This window comes from Mycteria americana, chromosome 12 (assembly GCF_035582795.1).
Source record: "Mycteria americana isolate JAX WOST 10 ecotype Jacksonville Zoo and Gardens chromosome 12, USCA_MyAme_1.0, whole genome shotgun sequence".
Lineage (NCBI taxonomy): Eukaryota > Metazoa > Chordata > Aves > Ciconiiformes > Ciconiidae > Mycteria > Mycteria americana.
In genome coordinates this window covers 9,703,187-9,726,294 of record NC_134376.1, presented here as the reverse complement: position 1 = coordinate 9,726,294, position 23,108 = coordinate 9,703,187, and the positions used below count along the sequence as shown (strand labels likewise).

Here is a 23,108-nt window from a genome sequence, read left to right as displayed (position 1 = left end):
TCAAGAGAAAGGAGTCATTGACTCAGGGAGTCTGGAAGAACTAGATGTTGTGTTGTTGCAAGACAGTGGCATGTTGTTGGAAGACAGCAAAGAAACCGGAAGACTAATGCGTGGAGTGTGTATGAGGGATTAGGAGAGGCAGTGTGAAAGGTGAAGTCTCTCAAAGGAAGAGATATGGTTTGGCCAAAAAAAGGGAGTTACCAGTTGCAAGAGGCAAGAGACACTGGCAAGAGAACTGGTTTATGGCCTGATCAAGGTTGTTACCTGTAGCAGAGCTGGAGGTATGCATCTCAGAGCTGCTGCAGAGAAAATGATACCTGTTAAGAACAACAAGTCTTAGATTATACTTTATTAGATGCTTGTATATAATTTTGCTGCGATGAAACCCTTCTCTTCAAAGCAATATTTTTATCTTTCCTTACAGTTAGCCTGCAGAATAATTGAGACAAATTTTACTCCTTCTGAGTTAAAGGACTGTCTTTGTCAATACCGTTCTGCAGGTCTCTCCAGGCTTGCAAGGGGAGGGAGACCTTTCTGCATTCTCATAAAAGCTGTTAGGAAAAAAATGTGATCATGAAAGTTCTTTACTGGAGCCTCATCAGTGCCTCTGAATAGGCAGGCTCCAGTTTTACAAGAGAACAGTGAAGATTTATTCATTTTTAAGGTGAGAAGTTATTCTTGTGCTGGTGGTGATCGCTGGGGAAGGCTGCGGGGCCAGAATGCGGATGTGTCATGGCTTCTCCAGCTTGTGCTGCAGGTTCATAGCCTGCACCCTCAGGCTCCACACCCCTGTAGACTTCTCTTCATCTCTTCTTCCTTTGGCCTCGTATCTCCTTGGAGACCTCATGAAGGTTACAACAGGTCTTAACCGGTGGCTGTAATGGAGCTTTGCCTATTGAACCATCTGAAAACATGTTTAAAGCTTTTAAACATCTATTTTTTTCATCCTAACATTAAATGTTTATTCCCTGAACTCCTTTTTAGGTTTCAACTGACAAACCTCATTGTAATTCATTTGAGCACTATTGTGAGTATACTTTCCAAGGGAGCAGAAAACAGATGCGATAAATGCCTGAACATGAGATTTAACCTAGCATCTGCTGTTTTAAAGAAGCATTACAAAACAACGGAGGGTAACCGTGTTTTGTTTGCGTTTAACTGGTAGGTGATACTCCTGATTTTCCATAGTACTCTTTTCAGGTTACATTGAAAACACATGGCAGAAATGTGCGTTGAGATAAACTCATTTAACCTGTCTATTTTGCAGTGGTTATGACAATTTTGTACTATTTTTGCAAGAGTCAGCATATAGGTGGTGTTTCAGCTAAAATTAATCCACTACTCACAATAGAAATTAAACTCTTTCTGCAAGATAAGGAAGTGAAGAGAATTCATCAGAGCTTGTATGATGTACTTGTATGATGCTTAACTGTACAGTTAATGGGCTAATTCACATGTTTAGCATAAGCATATGCTTAAGTGCTTTGCTGGGTTCAGGCATAAATAAATTAGAATTAAAATGTAACTACTTGACAAATACTTCTGAAGATGGAGGCTAATTTATTTTCTCCCCAAGGTGAAAAGAAAGCACATGAGATTCATGTCACAGAGATTCTCTGCGTTTCCTCTACTGGGATTTTTTAAAGTTCAGTAAGAAAGTACTTAAATATTTAAGTTTTCACTTGGGCTGGAAATTCCATGTGGTTTAACTGTAGAAAAGGTAGGGTGTGCACAGACCTCACAGTGGACTGTGCTGACAAATGGAGGTGAAACTTTCTTACTCCGTTACTAAGTAGAAGTCAGGTCCAGTCTATGAATGCCAAGAAAAAGGGTGAAAACAGATTAAATTATCTCTTATTTTAAAATCATTGTACCAATTATTTGTACTAATTATTGCAAAAATTATTACTATTGCAGCATAACAACACATTCATGTTAGTCATGCTAAACCTCGTTAGACCTCATCTGAGAGTGAAGTCACAAAGTTGCGTACTTCGTTCTGTAGCTTAGGGTTTCCCGTGCAGATGCCAAGTTTAGCTGGCTTGGTTAAATTCTCCCTGCATATCTCAAGATAAAGCTACATGATTTTCATTTAGATTTGGAGCTTTTCTTCACTTTAAGAAAATATATAATCCTTCCCCATATTTACTTGTTGATGCCTTTGCGTTACGGAACGTAACGAGTGCCAGCAAAATCAATGCGCCTCTTCATGAGAGCTGGGAATGGTGTCTGTACGGAGCAGTCGTCACTGGCTGGTAACAAGGCGCCTACAGAGAGGGTCTTGTCAGAAGTCGTGGCTCTGCCATTGCCGTGGTTGTCACCGGCATGCACAGTGGCAATCCCTGCAGCTGCGGGAGCCTGAACGCTGAAGGCAGCTTTTCCCCCGACTTGTATGCGGCTTATTTCTGACAGCCTGGTAGAACCGAAGGAAGGTCTTGCACCATCGCCTTCGTTTTCCGTGGGGAGGGACAGGAGGCACAAGAGAGTGCGGCTCCGCGGACGAAAGGCCGATGCAGACTCTGATCTTGTGGCCAATTAAATAGATTGCAAGGCCCCTTGTTAACTTCTGCCCGTCTACCAAATGAGCAGCCAGCCTGAGCGGAATAAGATTACTTTCTCATTTTACATAAGGCTTTTACATGCTATCCCCCTATTAATTAACTAGATTAAAGGTGTTGGCTTCCTTGAACTCCTCTTTTCTTGTCTGATACATTTTGAATTAGATGTAACCATTATAAAACGTATCAGAAGCAAAAGACTAATTTTTTTCTCACTTTCTAAGTATTGTGAGTATTTTTAGGTACCACACTTAGCAGATACAGCAAAAATACCTTCCTGCAGGTGGATGTTTTAAGTGCCATAAAACCCACTGTCCCTCTGGCTTTATTTCCTTGATGTAAATAGTCTTACTTTGAATTTTCAGCAAGAGTAATTTGTCTGTCAGCAGACACGTACCTTCCTACTTTGGGCTTCTCTTTTTTGTTGTTGTTATTGTTCTAGATAAAAAGAGTTAGTGCTTATTCAAAAAATAATGCTATTAAAAATGTTAATGAGCTTTGTACCTGGTCTTACTCTCATGTAGTTCCACTGACCGTGCCACAATTTCTCTTGATTTACCTTGACATAAGTGAGGCATAAGCAGGATCTGGCTCAGGTTAGCCACAGCTTTACTGTAATCCATAAGGTCAATGAGAGCACAAAAAGAAGGAAGCTCTACATAATCAGAAATCAAATAATGCAGTCTCCCTACATCTCCGCTTAGTCACTTGCTGGGGATATCAAACATATGTCCGAGCCTACACTGGAGGCACAACAAGCAGTTGCCTAGGGGAAGAGCAACAAGACCAGGCGTGTGTCTGAGCCCAGAGACTAGAAATGGTTTTGATTAAATTCATGTCATTTTACAGGCAGGTGCAGCGCTCTGATATACTTATGTTTATTCCGCAGCTCACCTAGCTCTGTGTACGGCAGGAGGAAAAGATGTTGGAACACATCACTGAAGAAAGAAAAAAAGAAAAACCCAAAAAGGAAAGAAAACAAACCGAAAATTGAACTTGTCAGTATTAGCAGGGAGAGGGATGTAACTGCAAACTGACTGATGCAGTTCAACTCAACAGAGACAATCGAGCAATTCTGTGTGCAGCGGCAGAGCTGCAGTAAGCCTGTCTTCTAGGCGGGGACCAGTTTCGTTAACTTCAGTAAGATTGCTTCACTGAGTAGGATGAGCAGGATTTGGCTTTTAGAAAACTGCAGAGAATATTATTGCAGGGTTCTCAGATTTTTTTCCCTGTTTAAATTGGCTCAGCGGGCCTTGCAAAAATCCCTGTGGGTTTGAACAAAAAATGATTTGCAGTTTCCTAGAGGCCGACAACTGTTTCTCCTCTAATCAGATATTGCCCTGAAGGGAGCTTTGGTCTCCCTGTAGATCAGGCAGCGGTAATCTAAAGTTACTTACATGGGGCCAAATCCTGCTTGCCAGCATGTTTTAAAGAGGGTTAGTAGTTTATTTTACACCTAAGTCCACAAAGGCTCTGGATGATATACAGAGTGTGGTAAGATTACATGGCAAAAGTGGCTGTCCTTGATGATATTAGTGCTTGGGCACACTTTTGACAGAGACATACGGCTGTGATTTTCCTACCTTGAACTTGAAAGAGAAGTCAGGATTTAATTTTATGTCAGCACCCGGAGGCTCTTTATTTCTTGCTTTTGCTCTTTATTGCTCCCATACTGCAAAAACATACACCAAACTGAAGTCTCTAATAATACAGTCTATGGAAATCACAAACGCAAGGTCACACAGTGCTTGCTATTGGCCCCTGAAGTCCAACTTGGGCACTGCTATAAAAGCAGAGACTCTTCTGCCATTGACTCTTCTCTTCCACTGCTGTTGGCCTGGGAACACTAGAGCACTTACTAGACCACAGAGCTTTTCTGCCAGATACATCACGAACAGAACGGTATTTTCCAAAGGGGCCACTGATCTTCACCTGGAGTCAGGGGGAGCTGCCAGTGGTCAACATTTCAGTATGAGGCCTGAAGTTAATAGTCGTGCGCCTGCTCCTGACAGTTGATATGCAAGGGCTTTGTCGGATCAATGGCAGAATTAAATTCCAGAGTCAGACTTGGCTTTAATTTTTTTCAGTAGATTTGGGTTTATGTGAGAGGGGAAAGGCAAGCCATCAGGAGGACTTCGTCCCTTTCCTTTTCCTTTCTTTGTACTGGCCAGTGCTCCTGGGCCAGGGGATGCAGGTGACTCCCCTGTTAATTCTGTTAAGTTCCTCCGGATGCATGCGAGCACTGATGCAGTTCTGTGCTAGCAATGAGTTGCCTGCAGCTGTGGGATGGATACTCTCCTTTTAGTCTTTGAATGAAACCGTGTATTTCTGAACTTTACTTCTCTTGCACGATACTGGTGGTAGATCTTAAAATATGCCTCGGATCAGACAGCCGAGTGTTGCCTCATTTTCAGGGGTTTGTTCTGTTTTGTGACGGTAGTACAATGACCGATGAAATAAGCATTTGTTTTTCAGTTTGAGGTAGCTAATGGATTTCAGAGCTATTTCCTATTGTAATTTTTTGCCTAATTGTTTACTCTCTGTAACTGTATGCCTTCACTTCCAGGATTTACTCTTACATTCCCATGTAGTTAGATTGATGCAGATTCTGTGCACTTCCACAAAATGACACTCTGTTCAATAGCAATCAGGGATGCAGACAGAGGAGACAGAGGCTGCAAGAAGATTCTTTTCATCTGCCACTCGAAATGTAATTTCTAACCTGCTTTTGGAAAAAATGGCACCCCAGTCTCAGAAAGTGGGTAACGTATCATTTTATGTGGCAATCATTTAAAACTACTGGGCAGCTGACTAATGAAAGAGACAAACAAGCTGTACATGAGTCAAGTTTCTGACTCGGTTTTACAAAGGCAGTTTTTGCACAGGCACTGATTTATAACCAATGTGCTTTTTGAAATCCTTGATTCGGTATGGCATGTGGGAAGGTTCCTTTAGGTCGGCACCATGTCTAACATTAGGGTAGTATCTAGTTTCTGTAAATATTGATTTCTCTTTAAACAAGTTGACTTTAACTTGTTTTTAATTAGTAATGGCAGATGTTCAGCTGGAAGAACATCTAGGTATCATTATTCTAATAATGTCCTATCAGCTTTTAAACCTTCCTCTTAATGTAAATCTGTAATTAGAGTGCCCTGTCTATCTGCTGCATCCTACTACAAATTCTATCTGTAAGCCAATACACTGTGATGCCAAAAAGCTGCAGGGATTGTAAATTGTGTCTTATGACTCTGTGTTTCGGGTAATTGCACTCTGAGGACAAAGCAGAGTAACGCAGCAGAGCTGCAGCAGCAGCCCCACCTTCTCCCAGTCCATAGGAAGGATATTCCCTTGGGTGGAGGATGCTTTGACAACAAGGGAGGACTGGAGAGGTGGAGCAGTGATTGTAGTCATCGTGTCCCACCGGCACAAAGAGAACCCAGATGCAGAAGAGCCCTTGGGGTCAATGGCCGAGTGTCCCGCAGCCCTGCCCGCTCCTCCTTTGCACGGGCAAGCTTGGTGATGGTCTGTCCCAGCAGGGCAGGGCAAGGGAATGCCTCTGGCCCTGGGGAGAGACCATTGTCCTCTGAGTTTGGCCAAGGATCTGTGAGAATTAAGACTGCTTCACATGGGTCCCTGGCTATGTGTCTGAGATAACATGTGGTGGGTATCTGAGGAGGCTTTCCCTCTGCTGGAAGCTATTGGCTTTGTGTGTATCTAGATGAAGGTTTCTCCCCTGGGCCGTTGTTTCACTGCCTCACACGTGTTCAGTTCCCAACACAACGGCACTGACTAGGCACTTCCTTAAAGCGATTTTATATCAGCTCCGCTCTGCTGATTCTCATCAAGTCATTCCAGCACCAAACTGATATAAACCATCAGCGAATCAGGCCATGAGGTGTGTCTGTAAGCACACGTGTGTAGAATTTAGCTGGTTTAGTTGTTTTATCCTTGTAACTTGTCTCTTACAAACAAAAAACAACCCATTTCGTTCACTGCCCTCTGGTGGCATATTCACTTTTCCTCATATTAATCCTTCTCATGTACAAATATATCATCCATTTCATCTGTGGATCCCAAAGGAGAAGTTAATGTCATTATTTGCACATGGCGCAAACCAGCTGCGCAGAGACCTTGTTTGTTGCCTACAGTAACATCGGCGACGCCCAGACCTTCGGTGGCCCCCAGGGATTCAGGAGTAGATCTGTGGTCCCCTGGCTCCCACCCCACCTACCGTGAGAGGTGCTCTTCAATGTGTTACTCACAAAACACTAATCCCGTTGACATTATCTATTGCAATATAAAATGTAGTTCTTGCCATCAGATAGGAGGGCATATGTGACTGTGTCTATGTATTTAATGTTTCCCTTGAGAATGTAGTGTCATTAAACTCCTTCAGTGTTGAGTCTTAGCCATGTACCCACGTTGAAATAAAATGACATTCTAAAAAACTCACTCCAACTTTCCAGCCTCCTGGAGTCAAGCCTAGAGTGGCATAAATCTGCTGTGCTGTCTGTGAGAGACTTATTTCTAGTCCTGCAGTGACACAATCTTTTTGACTTATCTGCGAAGATTTCCTTCCTTGCTCTCTTCCCATCCTGCTCACCGTATCTTTCTTTTCTCTTCCTGCGGGCACAGTGCTTAGCTACTGGTTTAATTTAAAATAAATAAATAATGCTCTAAGGTATCCGTCAGACTCTCTTCTGGATCACTCTTGAAAGGTCACTCCATACTTACATGGCACGTTGAAGCTACCAGAGCCTGCTGACCTGTTTGACTTATTTATCCTACAGCCTTCACACCAGCAGTGTCTGCCTTTAGTAATTAGATAATCTGCACAAATGGAGTCAACAGGCAGCAGATTTTATGCTGATGTAGGACAAGAACCAGATTTCGTATCTTTCTTTGCATTTCTTTTACTAGACGAAGATACCTGGTACTCTTGAAGGCCAGAAGGTCTGTTGGTAGTGATAGCTCACGAACTGCCATGCTGATATACATGCTGATATGTCCAGATTATTTCCTTTAAATCCATACCCTGCTCCCTCCCACTACACCGTGCAGTCTTACTCAAAGACTATCCTGTATGTTATCTCTTGCTGTTTTAGGGAAGAAACTATTAGGGTTCTTTTTTTTAATTACCTTGTCTTTCTCAGTGTTTAACTTCATTCTTTCATTCAGGCTGTGCTTGAAGCATATCCCGCCTGATGTGACTAAGCTGTTGACTCACTTCTTTTATGGCTGTAATAAAACTAGATCTAATGACCAATGTCTGGATATCAACCACCAACAGCATTTGCAAAAAAAAATCCAGATTGTTCCTTCTCAAGGTTCTGTGTCCTGGTATAACATTCACTTGATTTAAAATACCAAGTGAGCATGGCCCAGTTGTAATCGCAATTTTGTTTTCTTCTTTTCTAGACATTATCTGCTTGGCTTTAGCATTATCCCAAACCCTCCAGTTCTGAAAGTTTTAAATAGTGTTCATTTGGAATCTGTCCCCGCAACCATTAGCGCTGGTAATTGCACTCAAAGACTTAATGTAGACAATTAGCCTTGCGCTGGGCCCTAGGGATTTCATAATTTTATGAATTTGCAGCTCGCCTCAATTTTGCCATCCGTCTGGTGTAATCTGGGGGCCTCTCAGGCCCTGCTGTCATCTCAGGTGGGCTGTTGCCTGTGATTCCAACGTGCCTGTGCCACACAGGGATGGGGAAGGGCACGCGTCTAATTTTTGTTTGCAGCTTGCCCCCAGCAAGTTTCCGTGATGTAAGGAAGGCTGCGGTGGGCGTCTGCATGAGAGTGCGGCCCTTGCACCTCCGCTCATGCCTTTGCTGAGTATGAGGTGGATTTCATGCACAGGAACGTGGCATGAGAGAATCTGTTTCCTCTCTCTATATCCTTGGTAGTTTCCTTGCCAGTGGCAAAATAGTGGGCTATTAAACATAGTACAGGGCATGGATAAGAAGGAGAATCAGGACCTGGAACCGCTTCCCTGGAGCCTCCACCATCTGCTGTACTGAGGAAAGCCCACAGTAATTCTACCCATTCAGTCTAGACTCAGGGAAATGATGGGTTTTAGCCCTAAGACATCTGCAGTTGCAAGGCTTCCAAATTGAGATTGTATCACAATATTTGATGCTGGAGTCATTCAATTACATAAAATTCTCAGTTTCATTTAAAAGAAAAAATAAGTTTCTGTACTGCACAGCAGCAAAGATTAGCTTGCACAGATGAGCTGAGGAACTAGGAAAAGCTCACGGTCCAGGGCACTGAAAAGTCCAATGCTTGTTATTAACATCTCATGATTTTAGAGTCCATCTCACAGTAGAGCCAATCTCATAATGGAAAGTTGCTTTCAGTGAATGCTGAGTTTTATTTTTTAAGAAAACCCCAAACCCAACAACAGCAGCAGTTGCAGCAAATCTGAAGCTTTCTGTGAATTCAGATGATATTCAGCACTCACTTTCAGAGGGACACTGGAGACATTTCTTTGGAGAAGCTAAACTATTTTTCTCAAGCAGTCTAGCTTTTCCTTTGACATGGTGTTTACATTCCAGAATCGAGCTGTTATTAAAAAAGTAAATTAAACAAAGAAGATAAAAAAAATAGGGGATGATTCAAAAAACTTGGAAGGTGCAGACATTTTGATTTGACAAATTATACACCCATTATATGCACAACTCTTAATTTGGAGATCTGGCTGGCAAGCTTTTGGTCTGTTGGGGGTGAATACTGCAGGGAAAGCTGCCCTGGAAAAATAAATTGAGGCTGGACCTTAAACATGCTGCACTGGTTTATGCCCTTAGTATCAATGGAGAAAAATCCAGCGCTCCTCAGAATTTGGCCTCCTCGTTCCTAAAGACAGCAGAAGCTTTTTTGGCATGTGTGCAAGTGTTATGGATTTCCTTTCCTTTGGCTTTCTCGTTTTGCCACAAACGGAGTTCACCTGAATGTCTCACCTTCCTGGGTGTAATCAGCAGGGCGTTAAGATACACATCAAAGCCTTGGTTCAAGAGAAGTTTTGAGGTTATATTGAAGCACTTTGTCAAGCCCAGCGATGCTGACTTGGAATCTGACTCCTCTTCCGACTGCTGCTTCTTGCTGCTTCTCATGTGCTTTCCCGTGGGCTGTCAGCCGCTGCAGGCTTTGGCCAGGGTTATATTTCGAGTGGGGGGACTGGAGCAGGGAGCAGGGCTGTGCCCCCCTTCCTGCAGCACAGCCGCTGCTCCTCGGTGCGTGTGGCAGGGAAGAGACCACGGCACTGGGTGGCTCTGCCGGGCCACCGTGACGGCACCCACCTTGCCTGATCCGGCCAGCTAGTAGAAGAGGGGGCATCCATGGTATTGGCTGGGTGCGTGAGAAAAGCTTTTCTTCTCTTTTTGGCATGATTTTATAGAGTGGAAGGGCTTTGGGGCAGGGATGGTCAGTTTTCTTTTTGTACAGTGCCCAACACGAGCTGAGGACTTCAGACCTCATAGGTGCCGAGTGGTGGCATCATTTGTGTTAACGAGGTAATGGGTACGTTCCCAGCGCCCATACTGGTACATGTTGCTTTAACTGTTATCCAGGCTTTCCGGAAACATCTGACTCCAGAGAAAATGATCCATATACTAAACCCGTTTGGAGAAGGACACCTATCCTTTATCTGCATTATTTCATGCAAAGTTCAGCCTCTGAGGTTCCTTAAAGGAACAAAATGCCAGAGAGGAAAACAGCCTGTTGAAAGTTTGGGGGAGGAAATAGCACCCCACTTTCCTCTGATAAGAGCAAGCAACGGTCCCAAGGAGACATCTGAGGATCTGATCCCACTTAGGGAATTCTGCCTGGGAAGCCTGAGGGTCTGGGCCGACCATTGTATTTCTGCAGCTCTCACAGGGTCCAGGATTCCTAAAAAAATATGGACTTCTCCGTGGAGCTGAGCGAGAAGTTTTTCTGCTCGGCTCTAAGAGCAGCACTGGCTTTTGATAAGTGGTTGAGTGGTTTTAAACAATGAAAAATTAAAACAATCATTCAATTAAATGTGAGCAGATGCCCTGAAGTGAACTGGTGTGGCTAACTTTACAGTTTTATTGATGATAAGGCTTGGAAGTATTTGATCATTCTTATTTCATGACTCTCTCTTGCTTAATATTATCCTTTTTTATAGCTGAGGTGGTTTTAAAACCTGAGATAAATTTTTGCAGCAGCAATACGTTTTTCTAAAAAATAATATGCAAATCTCCAGGAGCAGCTTATTTAGAGTATACTGAGCCGGGGGGGGAGAGGGGGTGTGTGTCTTACTTAATTTTTACTTAGAGCAAAATTTTAGAAGATATTTAGGTATCTATAGAGGAGGCTGACAACTGGGATTTTCAGGATCACTTAGGCAATAGCCCCCCGTGAATACATTTTGAAAATGGGCCCTTATTTCATATGGAGACAAAAATCCCTATTAATAAAGCAGCCACGGTCTCTTTGCTCCCCTGAGGGCAGGAGCTGCTCCATCTTAGCACCTGCAGGGACTAGCATTGTGTGAAAGCAGGATCTAAACCACTCTGAAAGAAAAATGCTTCCCTTTAAAAAATAAGTATTTTATTTGCCTATTCTTTTGTAAAAACTGAAAACTTCTCCCTTAGCAGACTTCATCCCCAACGCCCTTGAATGTCCTATATGAACTGATACCCAAATATTTTTTGAAGGTCTGAGTTTATTGTTTTATTTTCTTTTTAAACTCTGTAAGCTTTCTGAGTTAAGGGAAAGCGATGGGGAGAAGCCCCAGCCTGGGAATCCTTCATGTTATTGCATTCAGAAGAGTGAAGAGGGAATGTATTTCTCTACTCTGGATCCTAGTATAAAAACAGCTTGGCGAAGAATTCCCAGGTGTGGGAAACTGCCCTGTGTCATTCCCCTGTGAAGTGGAAACAACTTCAAAGTCCACATTTTTGTTAATTTAATTTTCACCAGCCCTACTGTAGACCCATTTCACCCTTCCTTCCGGCCCGGCTGCGTTCCTCCCAGGCCAGTAGACCTGTGGTGTTAAGCAGGTGCCATCCTCCCGAGTCGTCCCTGGCGTACTGCAGCCTCGCCCCACGGTGCCAGAGGAGCTCTGCCCCAGGAACGTCCCCAGCAGGCTCTCTGCGCGGTGCAGAGCTCGCTGCGCCCTGGCGTGTGTCGCACGTGCTGGACGTGGTTGTGTCAAGTTCAACATGCAAAGTGCGGCAGGGACGCAGGCGGCTACGGCCGAAGGAGCAGAGGGCAGCCGACGGCCGAAGGAGCAGAGGGCAGCCGACCGGCCTCTTCGCTGCCAAAGCGGGACACTGATGAGGTGACGTGTCTTAAAAGCAGTTTGTCTTGTCACTGGATTTGACCCTTTGCTTACCTCTGGCCCATCGTGTCGTTTTCAGGAGCATTTCCTCGTCATTTCTGTATATACCGTATATACTGGTTCTGCTGCGTTTCTGAATAAACCAGGCAGTAGCTTCACCCCCGTTGCAAAGGAAGAAGGTGGTGCAAGTACTGAAAAGCAGGAAGAGTGCAAATAATGACTTCCTTGGAAAGGTGAAACGTGGTTTACCTCATTACAGTAAACTAATTAAAGCCGGACTCAAATCTTATCCTTTGGGCTACGCATTGACACCTGGTGATAATACAGCTAAGTACACATAAGTCAATGGGAAATAAAAGTCCCTATTCGTATTAATATAGCAGAATGAGCTTTATGCCTTCCTTTTGGGTTTCTAAGACTGACTATTAACAATTTGTGGGAAAACGAATCTCTAATGCTTCTACCTGACCTTTCAGAGTAACACATGGTGGCATGGAGTCAGGAAGGAAATACACGGTTCTGGATGAGAATTTAATTTTCTGGAGGCAAAGCCTGTAAAGATACTGCCTGCTAAAGGCCCGCCCAGGCTTTACTTCTCTCTGAAGCTACCTCACACCCCAAAATGCTCCACGCTGCTTCCTCAAACCAGGTTGTCCTTAAGAAGTTCACCACTTTCCTTCACCATGAGATGAGATGATGACTCTAGAGGTCCTGGTTGAGAGCTGAAGAGATTTCCCAATCTCTTCCTTGGTTTTGTGCCTTCTTCTCCCAAATCCAATACCACAAATATTTTAGAGGTGCTTCAACAAGTTCCCTGCAGAAGTTGCAGCAGCAATTACTCATTATACCTCCTCCTCTCTTGTCTCTTGATTTCAGTGGATTTTGCATTGAACCAGTCTCTAATTATCTGTATGTCCATACTGCAGCATTTGTGGTTTTGGATCCCAAAGGGATCTTCTAATCTGGGATGCAATTGCTCATTATTTACTGGTAATAAGCTAGAAATAACTCACCCGTCTGTGCGAGTGTAGGAAAATAAACGAGATGAAGAATGCCGACGAAGCCAGCCAGCAGGTTGCATTTTTGAGAATTGCAGGGAGTGTGAAACTCAGTTCTATCTGAGAACAAAGAGCAGCCTGAGAAGCTCTTACACGCCCAGAAGTGTCATTTTAAAGGTACTGCTGATATTACTGGCTTCCTAGCCATGATACTGCTTAGCAACTGCACATTAACATGTCCAAAAACTCAGTGTTAAGTTGAAAGAGGAGAAACAGAGATGATAACTTCAAAGCGGGAGGCATCAGTGCCTTAGGCATCAGTTTGAAAACCCCACGAGAAGAACCATATGTGATACTCCAGGCATCTAGGGCCAGATGATCAACCCAGCAGCCACCTCTCACACCTGAACTGGATTCTTAGCAGATGGAAGAGACAAATCCACTTTCTCATCAGGCTGGAAAACATTTGCAGGGCTAGTCCACGGCAGCTGTGATGCTGTTGTAGTCCCCGGTGTCGTGTCAGCTGGGGCTCTGAAAAACTGGCTTCAGTGGTGGCAGACCCTGACCAGCTCTGATCCATGCCAAGCCAGGAGAAAATTAACCTAGGAAAATGAGGAGCTATGAAGTCAGTGCGAGGGGGCTGGCTGCTGCAGGCGTGTAGGAGGGGTTGCTTAGGCTTTGTGCTGCTCCTCTGAGAGCTATTGAGTTACAGGTGAACTGGAAATCCCTTGCTCTGTTCCCTAGATGTTCTCCCAAGAGATCTGTTCTGCTTAGGTAATTCTTTGGTTACCATTACTCATAGAAATGTAATAACGTCATAGAGGACATGAAGAATGTCATACTGAGTGGCTGTGTTTGGGGAATTATAGGGGAACATTTCTTAACATCACTTGGGATCTGATCCTGCAGGGAAGTGAAACACTCCTCTAAGGCAAAATGAAAAATTCCACGAGACGTGGAGTCTGAAATTAACTATTCTGATTTGGTTTTGAACTCTTAAACAAATCCTTTGAAAACATCAATCAGAATTTTGATTTTGACAGAGCATTATTCAGTATAAAACCATTGAAGAAATTCAAGTAGGAGTGTTTTGTTTAAAGAATCCCTTTCAGAGATGCCTGAAGTGGAGGAATACCTACAACCTCTGCTAAGCAGTACAGTCTGATGTTCATGATAGGACTAAGAGATTGTGTGTTATATATTTCAAGTTATTTTCTCAAAGGCTTTTAAAATGAAGGACTATATATTAAAGAAGAAAAGCCTGTGGAACTTGTTCAATGAAAAAAAGCAACATCTGTAAAGTGGAAGTGTGCCTTCATGACAGCAAAGATTAATTGTCAAAAAGGGTGGTAGTTACGAATTATATCATGGTAAATTGGAAACAGCTGAAAATACTGCACGAGGAGGTTCGGTGGTAAAAAACCTGCCAAATGGCAGACAGGGAAAATTTAAGGTGAAGAGAAGGTGAGCATTGCAGAGTGCACAAAGTGTAAACCAGCGCTTTTTTCTGATGAGAAGTACACCAGCTAAATAAAATTAAGGAACATCACTTGTTTGAGAATCTGAAAAAGGTTATAAGAAGAAATCTTTTCAAAGTCTTTACAAACCGCAAGGGAATGTAAATCCCACTTGAGTTTTACAAGCTCAGAGACACTGGTTTGGACTCATATTTCTGTGAATATCTTTGTACATATTTTCATAGTGTCCCATGGTTTTTTCCCCTTTTTTGGAATGGTAGCACTAATTTCTGTGTTCAGCAGAACAGATTTTAAAGAATCTTTCAGTGAATGAGAAGCTATAAACATCTACTTGTTGCCACAAAGATTTTAGTTACTAAAAATGAAAGCAGATGAGAAGATATTCTCTGGTTTAAGCATATGGGAATTCTGCACAGATCTGGATGAATAGAGGTTTCTTAGTTCAATTTTGACCATGCTGAAGATCAACCTGTGTCCATAAGTGACTGCAGCTATTCTGAAAAAAGTTCTTTATCAATAGAAGACATGTTACTACAGAAGGGAATGCTGTGGTGGCTTGTGAGGAGACAGAGGACAACTTAAGTCCCAGACTTTTCTCGTCTCTGTGATGCATTGCATATAATTAACAGGAATGATGAAGAGACCGGAGGCAGAATCCTCCCGAGCAGAGCGTAAGGTGAAATGGTCTCTGTGTACTTATTGAACCTAATAATTTACATCTCATTGAATCCAATCAAGTTAGCGGTTTATCACATTAAGATTGCATTAAGTTGGCTGTCTCCAGCGAGGCTGAATTATTGCTGGAGGGGACCCTACAGCTCTGTGCCTGGGGCTTTTATAGTCCCCAAGTAAAAGGCCCAACTTTGGCTGGGATGTGCAGCAAGAAGAAAAAAATCCTTTGCAGAGGCCACCTTGCCTGATGTAGCTCCATGCCTTACTTGCTAGTGATGGAAGAAAGCTGTGGGCCATCAAAAGGAGATGGCTCCGCGCTCGCATCTTGTTTACACTCAGTCACGGAAATGTCACTGAAATCAGCAGGCTTGTTTCAAATTTTCTTCCTTGCAGCTGAGTCAAGTCCTTTAAATGTGGTTTTATGATAGAAGGCTCTTGTAAGCCAGGTGTGTAGGCAGATGACAGCAATAGTAGTTGTATAATGCCACGTTATCTTCACCTCTTGAGAGTATGGAGTGATATGTTTGTTACCAGAATATTTTGAAATTCAGAACCTTAAGTTGATCAGGTGTGATCAGAAAGAAAAAACCCCAAGGTGTCCAGTTTCCAGTTGATTCAGAACTGGCCCACTGGCCACAGAAACATACAGCAAGAGTGAGGGACAGAGTTAACCTTAATGCTGAGAAATGCAAGTTACAAAATGAGATATTTTGTGTAGCCCAGTTACAATATCCCAGATTGTACTAAAAATACCACGTATTTTTGTAACTAACTCTTGCTTATGAGGCAAAACCAAATTACTGTGCTCTTTTTTTAATCTATAAGTACCCAGCCTGTAAACTGGAATGAGCTTGAAGAGAAGAGGGCTCTGTAGAGACGGCTTGGGTGCCATATAGATTTTTATGGAGAATTTTGTCTCTGTGGTGGAACGCTGTTGGATGGTTTTACAGTTCTGGGGAAAGATTATTGTTATTTCTTCAAGAGCTTCGTACAAACGCCGGGGTGCTGCTGGTGCTGCCTGCCGTGGTGCGTGCGTAGGGCAGCGCCGAGAGCCCTGCCGGCGGGAGGCAGCGCCCGAGGGGTAGGTGGAGGCTGGCCACGCTGGGCGGGTGCAGCTGAGGCGTGCAGCACTGTCTCTTGACCTCCTGGGCTTTTTGTCTTGGGCAAGGATTGTCTCCTATGCAATCAACAGTGGCCAGCTTCACCCACCTGCTGGTGCTGTCTTGACCTAATCCCCGCAGGTATTCCTGTTGCCGGTCCCGTTGCCTCAAAGGGAGGCAGAGCCGTGCCATTCAGAGCCCGCTTCAGGGCCACTTTTCCCACCCTGTGTCCTGTTTTACTTAGGAAGAAGTGGATTGAAGGGAGATGTGTTCCTGCTGAACTGAAACCCGAACGTTTCAGCCAGCAGAGAAAAAAACAAAGGAAGAATATAGCGGGAGAAAGCTAGTTACTGTGTACAGCTTACAGGTGTAAAGACAAATGTTTTCACTGGAAGTAGACTTTTGAATAGCTTTTTCTTCTGGCTTGCAGCTGCTGATTGCACAGTGTCATAAAGCCTGTTGGTTTGATTCTCCATTTTCTCCCTGCTCTGCAGTTTTCCTGCTGCTTTGCAGCCCGCTCACATTCTGCTGAGTAGTGTGCAGAGAAAGGTTTTAATATTTTTTTAAACAGCTTGTGGGCAATTGATCTAAGATTACCAGTATCCTGCAAATTGGTTGTCATTATTTAAACATCAGATAGAGAATTTTTGCCCTAGGGCCTGGGCCAAATAAATATGGTTTTGCTGGAAAAGGGTTTTATAATAATAATTTGAACATGAGCTGAGGAGAGGGGAAGGCCTTCATCTCACTGCCCATATCTCATTACAACTTACCCCAGTGCAGTAATATGGGAATCATCGGGAAGGGCAGCTCAATTTCTGACAAAGACTGGGTGTTATTTTTCTGGGGGCTTGCAGTAGCTGTAAACTGATTAGGTTTGTTTTGGAATAGGCGGGATAAAATAGGATTCCAGAGAGGCTAACTAAAAATCCAGGTATTCCTAAATGATAATTCTGGCATTACTGGAAAGGCATTTAAATATGTACTGCATTTTCAGAAAGGGATGCAGGTTTTTAGTAATTCCCTATTTCACTTCTGGAACTATTAAAAGTCAGTGAAGTTGCCTTTTAATAGTGACCCAGTGTTCACGGCTGCATTTAGTGAACACTAAATGCATTTAGTGAACACACTGCATTTAGTGTGAGTAATTATGCACCGTGCCATATCTGACCTCATTTTCTAGAGCCCTCTGGACAACCGGACTGCCTTGCAGGCCCTGCAATCCTTAAATTAGCTTGATTTTTTTCTCAACTGCCATCTTACTTGTAATCAAGTAACACTTTTAGTTCTTGCAAAGACCTTTCAAGTTTTTGGAAGAGTTCACACCTATTTTAATTCAGCCAGACGTTGGTGCAGAACGGGGGCTGCAGGGACACACGTACATTGAAGCTTGGCTGGTTTAACAAAGGTGACTTTGAACCACCACTGTGCTCCAGTAATTGTGAGATTGGTGGGCTCTGAAGGAAAACTGGAAGGGAAACTAGATTACATCTGGGCATGGTATCTTTTCTTTGCCATCATTTACATGTTTCTGAGACAGGGGCACCATTAACACTTCCAGCAGATTTTATGTAAAGACTCATCAAGTCGCTGCATTAGTCTTGCTATTTTTAAGTCTGACTTGTACCATCACAAAAGAGATTTAATGCGCTAACGAATGGAGTCGCTATGCTTAAGCTTTGGCCACTGAGCAAGCTGGGCAGAAAAGACTTCAAGTAAAGTAATCACATAGGTAAAGATATTTTTACTCTGCTGTCTTTGCTCTTTCACTGGGTTTATACAACAATGAACACAATTAATTTAGCGGCTATATTCCAAATCATCTACATGTTACTCTCAGTGAAATAATACAAAATACTCAAAAGCATTGTTTCAGTGATTTCTCTCGGTGAGCAGTTTAAAACGGCTGTTGCATTTGGACTAGATGGAAAATCCAATTTCCAAGGCCGGGAAAATATTTTTTAAAATTGGGCATGTTTATTAAAGTCATAAAAGTTAATGGAAACAACAAAAAGCCAATAAGATCCGGGGAAGAAATAACAAGGTTTCTCTCCTTAATAAAACTACCTTTGCCTGGGATGGCATTTTCTGTTCCTCTCTGCAGGGAGCCGGCCAGCCCCTGGCACCGGGGGAGGAAGGCAGAGTCAGTGGCAGGACTCGCAGGTATCCATCAGGACAGAATAACCTGAAAAACCTCTCGGAAGCTGTGAACAGCTGCTCGCCCTCCAAGTCAGGAGTTTGCAGAGGAGCTCGGGAAAGCAGCCTCTTCCAGGAGGGCACGTAAGCCCAGCTCTTAGCCAGACAGGCCCTGAACCTGGGCTTTCCGGTGGGATTTTCAGCAGTGACGGAGCTGCCTTGACTCTGCTCCCACACGAATCTCTGCAGCTTCAAAGGGAACAGAGCGAGGCCGGAGTGTCCCACCCTGGGGACCTGCTTCCCTGGCCAGGCAGCGAGGGAGCGGTGGGAGCAGGGACCCAGACCCTCTCCTTTGGGCCACCTCTGCAGAGATGCTTCCTCGCGTCAGCTTTGCTGGAGTCCCTAGCTAAGGACAGGATTAACCCAAGAACAGAGCGCAGGCCAAAGTGTTAGCCCGTTTCCAAGACTGAAATTGTATTTTATGCAAGCAGACACTACGATCCTGCTGAAGCGCTGGCCTTCAGGAAAGCTCGTCAAGTATAATTCCCACTTATTTTTGAACTGCAGTAGAGGGAACAGTTTGCTGGTTATTTACTCTACTCTGCTTGGTTTTAGGGTTTTCTTTCTAGCAGTCAATACCTACCACAAACCTGGCAAATGACCCAGAAAACAAAACACATGGAGTTGCTCTCTGGTAGTAATGGAAATGGCAGAGGGAAGGCTCAAACAACCAGACTGAAGCCAGGTTATGTTACAGGAACAAGGACTCCTGTACAGCGGGGGAAGGGCCCTCTCATGTCTCTGCAGAGTAAACATTAGTCTGAATTACAAGGAGGAAGCCCATCTTCTCCTAGGCTTATAAAGAAGAAATCATTAACCGTTTGGGTCACGAGAAGCAAGGAAAGGGATGCATTCAATGACTGTGCATTAGAGCTGTAGAAGATGAATAGATTCCTTGGAAATAGCTGGCATTTGGGTTAGAGCATCCTTCGGCAGAGCCCAGCTGTGACCCCGTTTCTCTGTAGGGCCATTCTCATTGCCAGGTGCCTGCCCCGACGAGAGAGCGGTGACTGCTGGCTGCCGGTCGGGCTGGACGGCGAGATGCTGAGCGAGCCCCAGTTGTTAGAAGAATGTGCAGCTTTATCCCTTTTCAGTGAACGTCATCATGTATCCATCTGCTGTGGGACTCCAGTGATAAAGACAACATGCACCGCTCCAGCGCAATAATCTTCGGGCTCTGGCTGTGGGGATGCCAAATCCACTCGTCAGCTTGTTGTTCTTGAGCCCGTCGGTTGTGTGGCAGTTGTTGCTGCAGTCCAAACACCGTTGTTTTGTGCAGAGGCTGAGCTCTGCTTGGGCAACTGAAAAAATCCTTCAAGTGTGAGGCTTGGGTTTTGCTTTTCTACACATTCTCAGTTTTCTATAATAGAACATGTCCCTGTAATCATTTTAAGAGCCTGTAATTCACGTCCCTGCCCCATCGTCAGTATTGACAATTTTAGATTTCGGTTTTCAACACGTGCTCGTGTATCTGTGTTGTATGTGTGGGGGACTTTATGGATGCAATCAGACAACTTCCCAACCTAAATGATTAATTTCTCCTGGGATAGTTTTGCACCAGCATTTCTGGTTTTGGGGTGAATCCAGGCAGAACAGACTCAGGTCTCTCTGCTCTCTGTGTATTTCTGCAGGACCTACTGCACGAAGGATTTGTTCATGGCTGGGGCTCCTGAGTGTGCCCAGGCTACAGGTAAGAACAATTTGAATTAATCCACTCACACACCAAGGTGTAGCTCATAGTGGTGAAGTCTCTCAGCCTTGGGTTCAAAGAGGTCCTCTGCTCTGAAGCTTTCATTAGACATTAGAGAAGTTGAACATTATCTGTCTTTAAATAAATCATGTTATTTTGCCCGAGACCTCGGTATTTTGTCCAGCTGGTGTCAGGTTTAATCCAGCACATCAGGCTGGCTGACTGAAGTATTTGCAAAAGCCATGCAGTTCCTAGTGATGGACCATTTGGGGCTTATTCTCATCACAAGCTTTTTTATCATTATTCTTAAAGTAGAAGCCTGCCACAAATAATGTATGTAGTGTCTGGCATGAGCTAACTAATGGCCTGCTGGCAGGGCGGCTATTTTGCTGCCTACAGTACTTTGTACTTGAATATTCTAGTGGGATGGGAACTGTGTAATGCTAACTGTAGTAATGATGGGCTACCTGCACAAGCCTATATATATGTCCCAGAAAACTGCTCCCTTTGGTACTCATTTGTTCTTTAAGCACCTTATATTACATAGACTATAGTAACACCACAATTTAATATTAGAAAAATTAGGGTGAAATGCAAAAAAAATCAAATGCATAAAATTGCACATAAATCATATGACTCCATTTTTCAGAACCACGTTTGTTTCTTGAAGAGAAGGTGAGGGGCTGTGAGAGTTGAAATTTCCTTTCCAAGCAATCTTTATAATTATTTATATCACATCATGACAGCAGTCCCAGTAAGGGATGCTGTCTTTATGGTGGTTGTATAGTGGCATAAAAGATGATGTACTGCTACAGGAGAGCTGCGACAATGTATTATAGTACCTGGAGAGCTAGGGAGGTGAATTGGGTTTTGGGAAGCTTGTGAAAATGGTGTGGAAGGGAAAAGACCCAGGGAAAAATGATTTGAAAAGAAGTGGATTTTTTGCATTTCTTTACTGGCTATTTAGATTTTTAAAAATAAGTTGATTGCTCAAAATTTCAACCAGCTCCATGGCTGAGCAAGCATGTCCAAAACGTTCAGTACAATTTGTTATTACAGTGTTGGATCTGCACCTTTTCCTCCCTTACTTCTCCGTTACCTATCAAAGTGAAAAAACCCTGTAGATTCTCTCTTAAAACTTGACAAAATTTGAGCAGCTGCAGGGAAGGAGCTTTGTTGAAATCACCCATTGCTATTTCTATATGAGTATCATTAGGTTTCAGAAACTATTTCTATATGTAAAAGGGAAAAGTTACGTGATTTTTGAGCGAGGGTATATGATTGTAACATAAACATGTTTATGATTATGTTTATGTTCCATACCTGCATTATAATTCACATATTTTATTTTTTTGTGTTGATGAGACAACAACTGAACACCTGTATAGCAAGTTATCAGTGCTGATTATATCTGCCTTCTCCCATCTATCAGAGAATAATCTTTCTTTTTCCTTCTATATAGTCCAAAGTAAACATGACTGAACAATTCATATAATATATTTGCACACAGAATTGAATCCGCTGAAGTTCATGATGCACAAGCAATGCAGGATCAGGCTCATAAACTTTCTGAAATTTTCTGCTACTTTCTGCATGTATTTAGCCCACTTAACTTGGAATCCACATTAAAAGCTAAATGCTTCAGAAGCTACCATCACTATGTAATGTGTCAGAAGACTGGGGCTGTTAATGCTCTTGCTGTATTAAGACAAAATTGAGCCAACACAGAATTTTCCAATTTCTGTTTAATTACCCGAGTCACTTTGTAATAAATTAGGAAGTTGTTTCACTTCTTGTAAACATGTCTATTTGCATGAAGCTCCTTTTAACTCAAGGAAACCTGTCAAACCATCTTTCTTGCTCGAATTTTGGGTGTCACTTTTTATCACTGTCAAGATGATGGAATTTAAATTGGTGATTAAAACCAACACCCTTAAGGATCTCATTTGCTTTTAAGAACCCTGAAAATACAAGTGGTTCAATTCAGATCTGCCAGTTAAAAGACAAAGTCGTTACAGTTTCTGGAAATGTGAGAGACACGACTAATGAGAATAACGCATCCGCTCTCTGATATCATGGAGGTGGGTTTAGCTCTCTGGAAATGCCCTGAAAACGTTCTCTTTCTAAGATACTCGGCAGGCAGGAGAGGGAGAGAAAGAGCAGGCACCATTTTGGACACATTTTGTTTCCAGCTTTATTTTTGCTTCTTTTCAGTTGCTATTTATTCTCAGCTATTATAATAAGTCCATACTTAATAAGCACCTAGATAACCAAATACATACATAAACAGAGATAAATAAAATATTGATGTTATCTGGACATGCTGTGCTCCTGCAGCAATAAAGTAAACTATTTCTACTGCTCTGAATAACAGCGTAAATTATAGATCAGATAATTATACCATGTGACTGCGGGAAATAATAGGATGAAACTTAACGAAAACAAACCAGATGTGTAGAGGAAGTAGCCTTACGCTCTGCACTAGCTTTAGGTGGCATTAGCTGTGAGCTAAAGGAAAAGGTTCAGGTTTTGTTGACGCCAACTATGCAAATAATATTTGTTGCCTGGGCTGCATCTAATCATAGCTGGTCATGAGAGCCTGTGGTTTGAATGCTAGGCAGACTAACAGATTTAAAGAGGGATTTTGGTCCAGCAATTTTCATTCAACCTCCTCCAGATTTCTAGAAAATTTGCAAAAGGCATGTTAGTTTTACGCTTGAGATGTAGAGATGAGATGTAGATGTTCACTAATAATTCTGCATCAATTTTTTTTTAACATGGATATGCTCTTTTAAAAAAATGAATTGTGTTTTGGCAATATTTTAATGAAAACTTTCTTGTATTTGGTTGGACTATTGGCAGGTTTTAAATGAAGATGAGCTTCAGAGCCTTGCCAAAGTAGCACATTACTGATTTTTCCTCCTTGTCCTTAAATAACCAACTCTCCAAAATGCCTGAGAGAAAAGATGGGAGTTACAGCGTGCCAAGAAAATCTGGCAGAAAAAGGAGGAAAGCATTCTCCATAGGTGAAGTGTTTCCACCGGTAATTCCTTATCACTGAATATTCTCGGTTACGTCAAAGCACCTCCCGTATGGATCTCAGCTGCAGCGA

General features: G+C 43.0%; 1 protein-coding gene across 1 annotated transcript in view; it reads left to right on the top strand.

Moving 5' to 3' along the window:
- The window catches only part of IQCK (IQ motif containing K), a 173,137-nt gene extending 150,255 nt beyond the window's left edge, over positions 1 to 22,882 (top strand). The window contains exon 10 of the transcript XR_012777535.1: positions 22,859 to 22,882. The gene's annotated coding sequence lies outside the window, so the exon portion shown is untranslated. The remainder of the gene's footprint in view (positions 1 to 22,858) is intronic.
- The last annotated feature ends 226 nt before the right edge of the window (positions 22,883 to 23,108 follow it).